Genomic DNA, 15,855 nt, shown 5'->3' on the forward strand with positions numbered 1-15,855 from the left:
CTGTCCAGTAATTAAAAGAAATGGATGAATATGTATCACTCTCTTATTTTTTTAGCAAAAGAAATAATTCACAGTAAGCATTTCTAATTATTTCAGCTAAACGTTTATAGTGCTTGAATGATAATATTTGTTGTTTCTATCATTTAGATTTTATGGATAATTTTTGGACAGAAATGCTTCTTTCGTGTTGAAGTGTCTGTGCCTTTACACATTCATTGCAGATTACTGAAACAATAATTTGCCCTTCCGCTGTAGTGAATAAAACTCTGCTTTATCCTTAGTTTGCTGAGGACCTCTCTGATCACCTTTCTATGTATGGCCTTACAGAGATGCTAATGCTAACATTAATAGGAAAAAATGTTGGCAAATAAAACTGTTAAATTTGAAGCATGAATTACAAATTCATCTTGGTTGCCCTAATGATAATGTTTATAGAGTGCTTCCAGTATGCTGAACTCTGTACTAAATATTTTACTTATGGAGACTTCCCTGGCGGTCCAGTGGTTAAGGCTCTGCGCTTCCACTGAAGGGGGCACGGGTTTGATCCCTGGTTGGGGAACTAAGATCTCGCATGCCGTGCAGCCAAAAAAAAATTTTTTTTTTTACTTATATATAATTATATATATATATATATATATATATATAATATATACTTATATATTATTATATGTATGATAATATATATACTTATATATTATTTGAATATAAATATTTTACATATATATGCTTATATATTATTATATGCATATGGTAATATATATACATATATATTATTTAATTTTCCCAATTACTGTGTGAGGTGGGTGTTATTATGCCCATTTTATAGATGAATTTGTAACCATTATGCCTCACAACATTTAATAATAATTTAAGTATACTATATTAATAATATATTGATATTTTAAATATGCAACACTGGATCTTTACACATATTTCATATATCTATAAACTTTCTTTTGTTCATTGAACAAATATTTATTTACTGACTATTTATGTGCCAGGCTGCTGTGCTAAACTCTGGGGAGAGTGGGATGAGGCAGTACCCACCCCCTCTTGCCTTTAAGGGACTTAACACTGTACTGGGAGAGATGAACTTGCCTAAGACACAAGTACAAGAAAATATGATAATTGCTTTAATAGGAGTAGGTACAGGGTATTGTAGAAAAATGGGAGAAGGGGACCTTAGCTCCCCAGAAGGTTTAAGAGAGGTCTTCACAGACAATCAGCCCTAGCTCTGAAACTTGAAGAGTGAGTCTGAGTTTGAAAAGATGATCAGAGGGAAAAGAATAGACCAGGGTGTGGGCAGGAGCTGGAGCCAGGCAGGCTTGGTCAGCGAGCTACAGGGATTCAGAGGGGCTGAGTGTCAAGTGCAGCTGGAGGAGGGCCATCGTGGCTGAGGTCAGATCACAAGGAGGCTGGCCTGCTGTTCTAAGGAGGGCGGACTTTGTGCTCTGTGTGTTGAAAAGCCATCAGCAGATTGATTCAACAAACACTCATTAAATTATGATAAGGGATGTCCTTCTCCCCTCCCTCCCTCCTCTTCTCATTTATTCATTCAGCAGATTTTTAGTGAGTGCCTATAACATGCCTAGCCTTGTGTTGAACAATGAGGATAAAAGCATGAGCAAGAACTTGACACAGTTCTGCCTTCCTGGAACTTACTAATTAGTGGGGGAAACAAGCATTCATCGTGTATTTAGTGAAAAAAAAAAAAAGTAAAATTACAGAGGTGACCAGTGTAACAGGGAGAGAATGATTCTGTAAAAGCATGCAGTGGGGGGTAGTGACCTGGCCGAGGAGATCAGGAAAGGCTCCCTTGAGGAGAAGAGGACTGAGCTGAAGGAGGAAGGAGTACAAGGTCATTTGATGAAGAAGGTGGGTGATTCGGGGAGAAGTCTCAGCAAGGAGGGGGTCATGTGCAAAGGGTCTGAGGCCTAGAAGAGCTAGGTGCTTTTCAGGAATGAAAAGTAAGGCAGAGGCACTGCATGCAGGCTGGAAAAGAATGCAAAGGCTGGATCACACTGGGCCCTGGGAGCCCTGGTCAGAATCCGAGCTCTGTGGAAAGCCACTGCAGTGCTTTGGGCAGGTGCTGAGGATGGGCTGTAGGGTGGCACGGAAGGAAGCAGGGAGACTAAATGGGAGGCCAGCAGAATAGTCCAGATGAGTCGGGATGGTGGGCAGCCTGGAGCGGAGGTGGTGGTCGGGAGAGAAGGGGAAGGGTGTGTGCTGGTGGCAGACTCAGTGACTGGATGGTTGGGAATGGGGCATAGTTTGGAAAGGACAAGGTCAGGGTGACGTCAGTGCCATTGCTGAGCTAGGGAAACATAGGAGGGGGCAAAACGCCCTCTGCTTGGATTCCCAGAAAGCGTCAGGAGAGCTGGAGAAAGACATCAAAAGGAATTGAGATTGGAGGTTGGCCTTGAAGAATGAGTAGGCATTTTCTAGTTGGCAGGGAGGGGAAAGGCATGCTAATCAGAGGGAGTGGCAGGTTCAGAGGCACAGAGGCATAACCAGAATAGTGCAAACAAATAATGGCCTCCGCACACAGGTACAAAAGGGAAATTAATATGTGACCCATAAATAGCTGTTGATTTCTTGATACGCTCATGTCTATTTTATGCGCAGTCATCCTAAGACCTATAGTAGGTAGAGTTTGTAAATAGGTTAAAATGTTTAAGTGTTTTTTTTTATTCCATGGACATAATATAGAAATGCCTCTCTTTACTTCCATATTTTAAAGTAAGGATTCACATATGGCTCTTGATTTTATTATCTGCCTTCTTTCTAATGAAATTTAGCCATTTGGGTAGGACTTCGACTTTAGGTTTTTCCTTAGTGTTTTGGCATCTGCATTTGGGATTAATCAACATTTTAAATTTACTGAAATAACTATAAATTGACTCCTGATGGAAATATGATCATGTTGATTTCAGTTTAGCTTGGAAACTAAAATCAAAGGACAATCAAATCCAAAAAGAGTTAGTAATGCTAAGATGTAGGTGACATATTGTCTCTGGGGAAAAATAAGGTGACATTGAATTAATATTTAACTTTTTTATAATAAGTACAAGAGTGTTGATAATCAGATCAATTTTGGAGACGTGATATAGCACTGAAATTATGAGCATAGCTTGCGTGAAAGATAGTGGCTTAAATACCGCCTTTAACATCTGCTAGCCCTACAAATGCCCAGTTTTCTTGTCAATAAGAGAGATAACAATGATTACTAGCTACCTCACAGGGTGCAGTGGAGTGGAGTATTGTATGTAAAGCATTCGCACAGTGCCAGGAGCATAGTCAGTGTTCAATAAATGTCCGTGATGCCTTTGAGTATCAGTGATACTGTGCTTCACCTGAGTCATCAACAGAGGGGCATGTACAGTTTCTAAAGTGAAAGTCAGGGGCTTCCCTGGTGGCGCAGTGGTTGAGAGTCCACCTGCCAATGCAGGGGACATGGGTTCGTGCCCCGGTCCGGGAAGATCCCACATGCCGCGGAGCGGCCGGGCCCGTGAGCCATGGCCACTGAGCCTGCGCGTCCGGAGCCTGTGCTCCGCAACGGGAGAGGCCATGATAGTGAGAGGCCCGCGTACCGCGATGAAGAGTGGCCCCCGCTCGCCGCAACTAGAGAAAGCCCTCGCACAGAAACGAAGACCCAACACAGCCCAAAATAAATAAATTAATTAATAAAATTAAAAAAAAATAAAGTGAAAGTCAGGCTGTTAGGGTAAATACATGTACCAAACTTGCTTACCTTTGTGGCTAGAAAGAATCTCAGAAAGCGTCAGATTCAGTAATGTTTCTGACATTTTCTGGGAAAACTTCTCAGAAGTTTTGGGATCAGTAGGCAGAGGAGGGGAAGGAATAGGGTTATTTTGATGGTGTTAATTCCTAAGGTCAGGAGATGGGCTGGGAAGCAACCCCCCTGGCAGGCAGAGCCCTCTCATCCTCAGAGGTGAGGACCTGCTATGTGTCTGCTTGCTGAGTTTTGGGTATTCTGAATTGTCTCGTGTGTGTTATCTCTCTCTGTGTGTGTGTATGTGTGTGTACATGTGTGACAGAAAGAGAGAGAGATAGGGAGGGAGAGCGATTATTCAAATATGTTTTTCTTCTCTGAGAATTCAGCTAATGTGAATGAAGACCACAGAAAACTGCCTAACTCAGTGGGAATATTGTTTTTGTAATTACAGGTCTAGGCGTCTTGTATTGAGTTTCTCTACTGTCTCCCCTTCTGCTCAAGCAAAATCTGTGTGAAAAGATCTGCTGGGAAGGAGCTGACTGCTTATGATTCTCCATTGTGATGAAAGCACATGATACAGGTAAATATCTCCGAAATCTTTAGCCGAAAGTAACTATCATTTGATTGTAAAATCTCTAAGATAGTGGTGGGGATGTTTACATGTCTATTCACACACACACACAACATAAACATACATCTGTAGATTCATGTGTCCTCCATCTGTTTATTCTCTCCATCTCTTTATAAAATGGAGATGGAATGTTTATAAAAATGGAACCCTTGCTTTTTTGTGGGAAAGAAATTAACTTCTATTCATTTTGAGCTCACTGACTTGGATGATGACAAGGCATTAATAAGAAAGGGATAACTCTGATCATTGTGTTTATAACTTCAGCTAGAGAGACTACCATCAGATGGTAGTGGTGAACAAGGCAACATATGCTATCGCCTAACCTTTTTCTTCCTCTTAGCAATGCAATAATGAACATCTTTTCATTACAAGTTATTTATCTACAAATATATAGCATACCACTGAATACATATCCTAAAATACATTTAATTGATCTTCTCTAGTTGGACATTTAAGTTGTTTCTAATTTTGTTTTTTTTTTTTTGCTTTTATGCTACCAAGAATGTTCTTATGGCTTCGTGTCAGTTGCCATTATTAATGGTTTCCTTGGGATAGTTCCTTAGCAGTAAATTGCTGAATTTAAGAGCTTTCAAGTTTTAATACTCTTGCTACTTGTTGCCAAATTACTTTCCAATAAAGTCAGACCAGTTTATATTTCCAGAGGCGCAGTATATGAGAGACCTACTTCCATATAGTTTTGCCAGTGCTGAGAATTTGGAAAACAAAAAGAGTCTTTGCCAGTTGATTCTGAGAAATGGTGCCTCTACGTGTCCCTTTTTTGGGGGTGGTGGTTGTGAGGGAGGGGGCATTTATTTGTAAATAATACTATTTTGAAGAACCTTTCTTCTGTAGACAGTAGCATGCTTGAAACTTACCAGTAGTTAACATTTGAGAAATAATACTAAATCAAGAAGCATGGAAGGGTCCCAGACAACCATGAGATCACATACTTTTTCAATGGAAAACATAATTTTTTATTTTTTAATAAGAATAAAAAGGTATTCTCTAGTAGGTCTGTGTCTTTATTCCTGTTAAAAAAAAAAAAAAGAATAAAAAGGTATTTAATAAAAAGCAGCCATCATTAAACATGGATCTGAAGTTAATATACATGTATGTGTGTGTATATATATATATGTACATATGCAGGTGTGTATATGTATGTGTGCGTGTATATGTATGCACACACACGTGTGTGTATGTATAACACTACACACACGTGTGTGTGTCTGTATACATACACATATACCCATCGAACATTGGGAGTAGGATGAAATATAATTATGGTCGTACCGTGTGATTCAGGGGCTGTGGATCACAGTCGATAAGACGGCAGACTCCAGACTGCCTCGGCTCAAACTCCAGCTCTGCTATTTTCTTGAAGTATGACCTTGGGCAACTTACTATACAGCTCAAAGTCTAAGTCTATAAAATTTAGATAATACTAGTACCCATCTCATAGGGTGTTTTTACAAGGAACTCTATGTGAGATCATTTAAAAGTCCTATTCCAAAAGAGTATTTAATGCTGTGAGAAGATGGTCACGATCAAAGTAAAAAAAGCAAAGTACGACACTAACCATGGTACAATCCCATTCTTGTAAAACTGTTTTTTCCCTTCCTCCTCCTTTGTTTCATCCTCCTCTGGGATCCAAAAAACGTATAATATATTTCTGAATGGCTTTTATTAGAATTAATGGAGTAATCCCAGTTCTGGAGAAACTGGCTGACTGAAGTCTGCAAGTCAGAGACCCATTCGCCACAGAGCTATGAAGTCAAAACTGTCTGTGACACTGACCAGTGGGTCCCTTGGAGCAGCCCTTATGTGAGAACAGAGCCTCATCCCCACCCCCGGCTGCCTGACTCCTGAGATACAGCAAGGACCTTGGATAAGGCCAGCTTCCTGGCCCCTTGGAGCTGCACTGAATCTCTTAACGGTCCAGCTCCACATATGAGCTGCCCTGCTAGGCTCATCTTGTTCTCCCATTACTAAATAAGCTTCCTTTCACAAGGGCGAGTCCCTCAACCCTTGAACCACATCATAAGGTTGCAATGTAGAAGGAAAAAGAGTCAGAGCGTGATTTGGCATCAAGGAGACAAACCCACGGCGACTTGTCTGGTTTCAGCTAATGCTTTTCACCGGAGACTCTGCAAGTCTTGTGTGTGTACATTTGTTTTGGCCCAAATTTCCAGTCTAATTTGAACAGCTCTGTACTTTTCAGTGAAAGAGGAACATCTGAATTCCCAATTAAGACAGTTTAGCTTAAGAATTCCTCTTTAGTGGACCATAAATTATTCTCCTCGTAATGATTACGAGGACGCATAAGAAAATGAAACTTGTGTTTATGCACGTACATATGTTACTTCAACAAAATTAATAAGTTCACAAAGGGAGAGAGGACAGTGAATGTGTCAGCAAAAGAGTGCGTCGTGTTCTGCCAGACTCCAGCGAGCTGAGGTAGAAAGGCCGAGCATCTCTGTAGTAAGGGCGGTGATAACACCGCCATATGGGATGTTTGGTATTTGGATAGCACTTTGATTCCTCCCCAACTACAGAATCAATAGGGACTCAAACAGAGAGGAAGAAAGGATTCTCTAGCTGTGCATGCTGGTGTGCAGAAATGCAGACACGTTGATTAGTAGGGGCTTACCAGGATGAAATTTCTTTAGGGAGGCAGAAGAGTGGGGCATATTTAACCACATTTCACAGCAGTTTTGGGTTGTCTCCATAACCAGACCATTGTTGCAATCATGTGGGAAACTCCTCTGCAAGACCAGGCCAAATCATTCTTGAGAACTCAATTCAGGGTTGATTTGAGAACTCAAATCATTCTTGAGAACTCAACCCATAGGGCCTTTGGGGTGCCTTCGGGCTTTGCCAGAACAGAGTGAGAGCACAAATTTTGAATTGGAAGAAACTGAGATGATGTCTTTAAATTCTGATCTCATTTAGTCATTCATCCCTCATTTATTCATTCAGCAAATACCTCTTTGGGGGCTACTATGTACTCACACAGTTCTAAACACTGGAGATACGGAATGGGACAAGGTAGACAAGGGGCCTGCCCTGATGGAGCTTTCATTTCTAAGGCAGATACCGTCGGCAGCATCAGAACCTGGTTTGGGTGAACAGGGGAGATGATCTGGACCATTCTAAAAGGAGGTTTAGAGTGCATCTGAAATGAGAGAGTGGAGAAACCAGTGGAGAAAAAGACCTGTTGATCCGGAAGGCTCAGGCAGAAAGAACCAGAGGAGGGGGACTAGCAGTGAGGTTGTGGTTACTGAAAGCAGGACCAGATTGGGACGCGAAGAAGGTACCGAGAGAAGACAAGTGTGAAACTTGACTTGAATGCACAATTGTCAGAGCCCATAAAAATCATGCAGCCATTGATCTCTCAATTTAGGTAATAGAAATAAAACTTGCTATCGATAATCTGTCTTTTAACAAATTGTGAAATGGGTGTTTTATTCTATGACTGTATAAACGTGAGACAGGAGAGTGGATGGCTCATGGTATAAGGTGGTGCTTTCTTTTTTCAACCACACCCAAAAGAAGAACTGAGGTGGTGGCTTCACCAGAACACATTGACCTTACTCTAACTTGGACTAATGACATCCCTATTCTTACCTTATCCACCATCCTTCACGTTGGAGAGCGAGATTAGTTCTATGATCAATTTTCCCTTCTGTGGGCAACCACAGTTAACTTTATTTAGTTAATTTTAAACAGATTTAACTTCTGGATCGAAATAATCTCTCCAGTTGTCACCTCTTGGCCTCTTTAGCATTTTGGTACCCTTCCACTCAGCTTGTTTGTGGGATTGTGGTTCTTCTTACCTTCCTCCCTCCATTCCTGGTTGCTTTTAGTGGTCTCTTAAATAATAAAATCCACTTAGAGGTTTATTTTATCTCCTTTGACCTTCAACATGGGTTTGGTAAAGGCTACATTTTTGGCTTTGGCTTTACTATCATTGAGGGACCCTTTTCTTCTGTATTATTGCTCCCTAGTCAGCTGCTTTATTCTGGGGCTCAAACTTCTACCATATATTTTACTCAAATACTTTTCCTTTCTTTGACAAGCCCAGTTCGTTTAGTTTAGTTGTCCATCCCACTCCCAACCTATTCCACCCAAGCCCCAACACACACACTGGGATTTGCAATGTACATTTCTAAGGTTGAGAAAACCCAATTGATATTCATTAAATCTTTAAAATAGAGATCTTCTCCAAAATCATCTTTTAGCATAAATATGTTCTTTTCTTTTCCACTCTAGTTCCTTCAGTCTGAAGGTAGTCTGCATAACTCATAGCTAGTTTGGGGGAAGGTATTATTTTGAGACACTTTAATGATGTTTTTCATGGCAAAATGAAAAACGTAGAGACAGAGACTCCAGGGTGCATAGTGTTTTATATGTAGGCATAGCTTTTCAAAACTGTTTTGGAGTGTATTCGAATATCTAAAATAATTTACCAGACTTCTGTATAAAGCATTTTATTCTTTGAAAAATCTTATAAATAATATAATTTACTGTGTCAGTGTGCAAACATTCCCATAGTCCTCTTACCTTTCATGAAATGAGGTAGAATATTTTGTCATCTGACAGTAAAACACATGAGAAAATGGTTGATACCGAAGCCTACTGTTTTATTTATTTATTGTTTTTCTTTTCCACGTTGCGATGCTGAAGCATAATGCTGCGGAGATTTCCTCTCTCCTAATACACTAATGCAGCTGTCAGTGTTGGCAAACTGTACTATTCAAAGTGTGAGTGATGACTAGATGTAGAAATATCAAAGTGTCAGTGTTCTGTGGTACTTTTTAAATGACTCTCTTTTTTTCTCTTAGAGTTTATCAAATGAGATGAAGTATTTGGATATGTTTTCTAAATTCTAGAATATTACCTATTACAGCCGTCGGTGTTATAGTATTTAGTTGGTGTTATAGTATTTCGAGGTTGAAGGGAACATGAAGATCATTTAGTCCCCTTTTCCCCCAACTCAAGACCCCCTCAGATATCATTAGTGCCTTCCATTTCACCAGGGTTCAGATAGCGAGTCATTGATTGTTCATTGATTATTGAAAGAACCATTATCACTGTAAGATTTAGAAATAGTCTATAGAAATTCGTGGGAGTAGTATACTCCTCTGTTTGAGTTAGCAAGAAACAAAAGATGCATGCCTCTAGATGCCAAGCGGTATCAAGGATTATGTCTTTAGATTAAATGAGAAGTGTATCATTGATATTTATTTAGATTTTCACTAAGTGTTTTGAGTAAAATTTGGGAAGGTTGTTTCTATGACCTGTCAACTTCCTCTGCCTCCTGTTTTCTCTTTGGAAGTATTCTTTCTTCTGTGTCTTTCATTTTTCTTTTCTTTAAAGTGAGAACAACAGGTCACTGTGAAGATTACATGCATAATCAACTTTTAGAACATTTCCTGGCCTGGCACATGGTTAAAGCATCTGCTACTACTAATTCTATTCTGTTGTTTCTCCCTGCTACTTCACACTCTGTTTTTTCTGGTAGAGATTTTTCTTGAGTATCAAAAATAACTCAATATAACCAAACAAAACAAGAAATTAAGTACTGATATCATATGCTTTAGAAGCTGGCGTTGTGTTTGGTTCCACTGGTGGAGATGTGACCCTCTGAGTGCATCCATGGCTGAACCCAAGTTCAAGTGGAACGCCCTGGGTCTGGGGATCAGGAGAGCTTTGAACAAGGTACTCATTTTGTGCCTCCAAGTTTTATATCTGTAACACGAGCGGACTACGCTCTGAGGCTTCTTCTGCTTCTGAAAAACAACATCATCTTACATCCTTGATGTTTTAAGGCTTTGAAGTCCCCATAGAAAAGAACCCATGAAAAGTCCCAGTCACCGTTTGTATTCTCTCCATGCATTTGTGTATATGTGTGGAGTGTTTTTTGGTTTGTTTCCTCCTTCATGTTCAGGTGGAGCTAATGACCTGCCCCTCGAGTGATGATGATAAAACAAAACAAAACACTTCTTTCCTGCACCAAGGCAAGGCAACCCCCTCCAGATGCTGAAGCTCTTAAGCTAGTATTCAGATGGCACAGAGAGAGCATCACTTCACTTGCCACTGAAGTACAGCCATCTCTGGAGTGAAATTTGGCAGCTGTGTAATAGTCAAGCTGCAGTACTTATATGACAGTTTGGGGAAAGGAGTGAGACAGAAATAGCAGATTCCAAAATAATCCAATTAAAAGAGCTGGGAAAGCAGAGCTGGGCAACAGGAAGGGAGGATGGGATGCCCTGAAGTTGGATTATCTCTTCGGGTTAGACAATGTGGACTTCGGCTCCTGAAGCTCGGTGGTGACCAATCACCTACACACACCAGAGAGGGGGCTTGTCTGGTAGCCCATTTGGCTATAATCTTGTGAGTTTTCTCTCTCTTTTCCCAGTGATCTAATTATCAGGCTGTGTTGGCACATGACTAGATCTGTCTTTCAGAGCCACTTCCTCCTTTTGCTCCCTGCATAGGATAATATCATGGTGTAGTATTTATGACATCAGAATATACTACGCTGAGAAGTTGTTATGTTAAAGCACCTTTTTTAAATGGCTCAGGCAGGATGAACTTGCAGATAAGAAAGGACAACCCCTCCCCCCCCAAAAAGAAAGGACAACCCTACTGTTTAATTCAAAGATCTTGGCAATAACAGTGACTGGGGAGGAAGATTCAAGAAATGTACCTGGTAGACGAATGCAGTTGAATAAAAATGGAGAATTCTTTAAGTTTTCTAGAATGGAAGTTACCATTGTGATTAATATTAGAGCAAGATCATGGACGTTGTAGTGGATACAATTGAAAAATACTAAGCAATGTGCACAGCGACAATTTTTTAAAAAGCACAGACGGAAGAGTTGTCAACACAGAAATAATCAGATCATCAGATAATAGGACATCAGATCTCTCAAAAGGGAGATTCCAGAGAATAATGGAAGCAGATACTAAAGGAACCAGGGCATTTCAATTTAACCAGAAAGGAGAGAATTTAAAATATATATGGGGAAAATTTTAAAATACATAGTTTCATTTAGAAGCATATAAAATCTTTAGGTAAGGAGCGGAGTTTGTATAGTCTACTATTATAAAATAGAACCGAAATGAATTCAAGGAAACTTGAATTCATGTTGTGGGAAAAAAAAAAAAGGAGATTTGGTAACAGAGATCCTGGTTTTGAGTTTCAGTTGTACAATTTATTTGCTTTGTAACCTTGGGGAAATCACTTAAAGTCTGAGGGCTTTTTTTTTTCTAAATCTGTAAAATAGAGATAATTATACCTAACGGGTACTGTGAGGATCAAGTGTAGGAATGCATAAAAAATGTATGATAAATTGTAAGGCCCTCCACATATGTTGTTTCTGTAAATATGCACTGTTTATGGAGAAGCTCTTAGGGACAGTGATCACCAGTGTGTGTGAGGATAGCTTAGAGGACCAATCACATAGAGGAAAAATCTATTGTGAATAGTTTTTAAATATACGTGAATTTTTTTTTCAGCTCCTCGTTTTTCTGGCCCAGAAATTCTTCTATGTTAATGGGATTTTTCTAAAAATTTTCCAGCCAGCTCTGTTAACAGAGTTGTCCACTATCTGTTGAGCTAGAAACCCCATGATTTTATAGTAAATATTGCTTCTGAGTAAACCTTGAATAACAGATTAAAAAAAAAGAACGTTGTCTTGTTTTATTTAATAATCCTCATTTCAGGAGGTTTAGGCAGAAATAGGAGGGGGTCTGTGCGAGGGACAAGAGTCAAATAAGTAAGATGCTAAATGATGAAGACTTTGCAACGGAAAAGGTGAAGCACAGTAAATCTCTACAGAGTGTGGGCTGGCGCACTGAAATTCCCTTTATGCAGCAGCCCATCTGTCTCATTAGCTTCTGTGTTTCTTAATCACAGACCCCCTGAAGTGTCTACTTGGCTTTTTTTTTTTTTTTAAGTATTTAATCTTAATCTCCTACAAAAGTTAATGAAAGGAAATCAACTGGATTAGATGCTGTTTGTGTGTATTCCCATGCAAGTCGGGGACTGCAACAAGCTCTATTTAGAAGTGGATACTAACATACAGACTGGGGGCCAGTCTGTATGCGTATGAGTGTAGTTGCATGTTGTACTCATGAATATGTGTGCATTTGTGTGGATATCCACAGATACAGCACATATGTGCATCTGTTGTATGTACCCTCCCATGGAAAAGACACATCGACATTAATTAGAAAGGGTGACATAAAATAATGAAAGTAGAATTCCTTCCGGCAGCATTTACTATTAGAATTAAAGTGTTTGATGTAACATTGTGTGTGCTGGAGAGTTTGCTTATTCCTCCTTTAGAACAGTAGTAGGAGTTAAATATTAACAGATTTAAGTGTCAATAAGGGTCTAAAAATACACATTATTGTGTGCAGGTCTTGCGATACAGACGTGTCTCTGCTTGCTTGGAATTCAAAATGCTTCGGATAAAGAATATTGCAGAGTGAAATTTGTGGCAGAAAATGTGCCCGATTGTTTGTTTATTATTCCTGAGGGTGTTTGCAGGGCTGAACTATCACATGTAGAAAAGAACAGCTTTGTTTGGAAAATACAGTAGGAGCAGTACAAGAAAATTGAATTGAGTAAAGAAACTTAGGGAGTCCATCTTTGATTGATGATGCTTCTTATTTGCTCTTCATTATTTCCTGTGAAGGAATAAAAACTATGAAATTGGATTTGAAAACTGGGTTAAGACAAATGGCTTCTCAGATTTTTTTTTTTACCTAAACCGTTTGCAAATTTTCTAGTGAAGCACATAGTCACTATATAAAGAGTCTATGTCTACTACATTAAATCTTCCTAAAAAGTGTGCCCTTGAGGTGTTTGATTTTAGGAATTAGTTTAGAAGATTCAGAGGCAGAGTGTACCCGCTAACTGTATGATAGGATTTGTCTCTAGATATTTTATATGCCCACTATTTTTATAGAGTGAGCAATGGATTAAAAAGGAGAACAAAATGCTGTTTTTCTTAAGACAGTCTTTCCTGCCTGCCTGTCACCCTGCGTTTTCTTCTCCAGGTAAAATTTACAGTCTTGCCATTTGACCCATCACTGTACAGGTTTTCCTGCTATCCGAAAGTAGAGTGTTCCTGTGAAACCTTTCGTAAGCCGAAATGGCTTAAAGCGAAGAAGCAATTACCTTAGGACACATCTTGCTAACGGCTGCACAAAACAAATGGAGATGAAGCACAGACGCTCACAGACACAGTTCAAACCTGTGGTGTCTTGATGCTGAGATGCTTCCTGTAGTTCCAGGAAGGAGCTTGGTGGTGCCACTCTTCTGCTGGGGGTGCGTGCTGCCACTGTAACAGCTGCTGAAAAACCAGTGCTAAAACCATTTCCCCTTTTCACCTGCTTTCATAAAAGCCAAAATCCTCTTCAGATTTCTTTCCATTAGCAAAAATAGGTGCTGATATAGGTCTTTTGTAAAAGCAAAGTGCCATGAAGTGAACTTTTGAAAACTGGAGTATACTTGTACTCTCCAGATACTTTTATCAAGGACTTCTAGACATTCACATGAATTTCTAGTAACTAGGCTGTTAACATCTTGAAAAAAGGAACTGCTTTTTTTTTTTTTGCGGTACGCGGGCCTCTCACTGCCGTGGCCTCTCCCGCTGTGGAGCACAGGCTCCGGACGCGCAGGCCCAGCAGCCATGGCTCACGGGCCCAGCCGCTCCGCGGCACGTGGGATCTTCCCAGACCGGGGCACGAACCCGCGCCCCCTGCATTGGCAGGCGGACTCCCAACCACTGCGCCACCAGGGAAGCCCAAGGAACTGTTTTATTTGTTGTCAGTCTAGCACCTAAGACAAAGCCCTAAACGTCATTTGTTTAATGAATGAATCAGTGACTCAATCAATCAATGAATCAGACACCTACTTTTCAAAAGTGTCAAGGTTCTTTAAAGATCAGGAAGGACTGAGGAATGGCCACAGATTGGAAGAGATGAAAGAGACATGGCAACTAAATGCAAGGTGAAATCCGAGATTGGATCCTGAAATAGAGGAAAACATTAGTGGAAAAACTGGTGACATCCTAGTACATTCTATACTGACCAAGGTTAATTTTCTAGTTTTGATCATTGTTCTTTGGTTATGTAAGATGTTGACTTAAGGGGAAGCTGGATGAAGGGTACAAAGGAACATTCCTGCTTTTGCAGCTCTCTGTAAATCTAAAATTATCTTTATGAAAACCTTGCTGAAGGGTGCAATACCAATCCACGAGAGGCAAGTACAGAGCCATACATGACAGTATACAGCTAAGAACTTGTGATGGAGGGGCCAGCTCTGGGCTGAGTGGGTATTGAGGGGAAGGAGAGACGGCTGGGGATTGAAGTGGCCAAGAAGAGTTTCATTCGAGAAGGAAAACCCGATTTGCACCTTGAAAGGAGGGCTAGATATGACGGATGGGACACACTGAGAAGTTGTTCTAGTTGCAGGGACTGCAGGGACAAAGGTACGAGGGAGGGATGCAGGTGACCTGTGTGGCTGAGTGATGTGTGTATTTTTGCTGGAGATCAATGTGAAAGAAAGTTGGGCAGCTTTGGGGAAGACGGGAGGAGAGGAGAAGACCTGGCAGAGGAGTTTGAAGTTAATAGGGCAGGTGATGCAGAGTCGCAAGTTCTTGTTCAAGGAAATGACTCAGTGACACGATATATATCGTGCAACAAATGCATATATATATATATATATATATATGGAGTTGGTGACAGGGTATCCAGGGTGGCTGGAGTTGGGAAAGATGGAGGGGTCAGAGGGTTAAGAGTTAGAAGTAGGTAATGAGAGCCTGTTCATTTGAGGCCTGGGTTGGGAAGGATGGGGGGTCAGAAAAGGAAGAGCAAGCAACATATCCAAAAGCCTTTGAGGAGGTAGAATCATAGAATGTAGTGATTGATGAATATGGGAATGGAGGAAGAGTCGTCGATGAAAATCCCTGGGTCAAGCTTACAGACAGGTGGTGCTGATGTCAGTAATTGAAGTCCTTCATTCTGCAGATATTTGAGTGCCTACACTAGAGAATTATGTATTCTAGGTGAAGAAGGAGGATTAAATAGAGTATAAACACAATATCTGGCTACAATGAGACTTGGAGCAGGAAGGTCCATGGCTTGAGCTGGACTGAATGAATTTATATGTGACCAGGTCAGACCCACCGAAGCGGTCCCTGTCTTGCAAATAAAAAGAAGGGGGAGGATTAGTCTGTTTTTTAACAGCAGCCATGAACAATGGTAGAGTATTTTTCAAGTTGGCATTTCTCTCTGCTTGATAAAGATGTCAAGCCTACTGTTCAGACTCAATTCATAGAAAACCTCTCTATCAAATCACCATTTTATTGAGGAAAAGCCCACACGTACTCCTTTAACTCTGCCAGGGTAGAGGTCCCTGGGTCCCAGAGGTCCCAAACGTAAAAGCTAAAATACCATAAAAGTACAATGAACT

The 15,855-nt window shown here is 40.3% G+C and overlaps 1 protein-coding gene across 4 annotated transcripts in view; it reads left to right on the plus strand.

Moving 5' to 3' along the window:
• Window positions 1-15,855, plus strand: part of ATXN1 (ataxin 1) — a 406,640-nt gene that overhangs the window by 156,320 nt on the left and 234,465 nt on the right. For all 4 annotated transcript variants that reach the window (XR_014295538.1, XM_082638844.1, XM_082638846.1 and 1 more), the window contains one exon: window positions 4,188-4,316. The gene's annotated coding sequence lies outside the window, so the exon portion shown is untranslated. The remainder of the gene's footprint in view (window positions 1-4,187; window positions 4,317-15,855) is intronic.

Source organism: Mesoplodon mirus, assembly GCF_964341445.2.
Source record: "Mesoplodon mirus genome assembly, chromosome: 12".
NCBI classification, from domain to species: Eukaryota; Metazoa; Chordata; class Mammalia; order Artiodactyla; family Ziphiidae; genus Mesoplodon; species Mesoplodon mirus.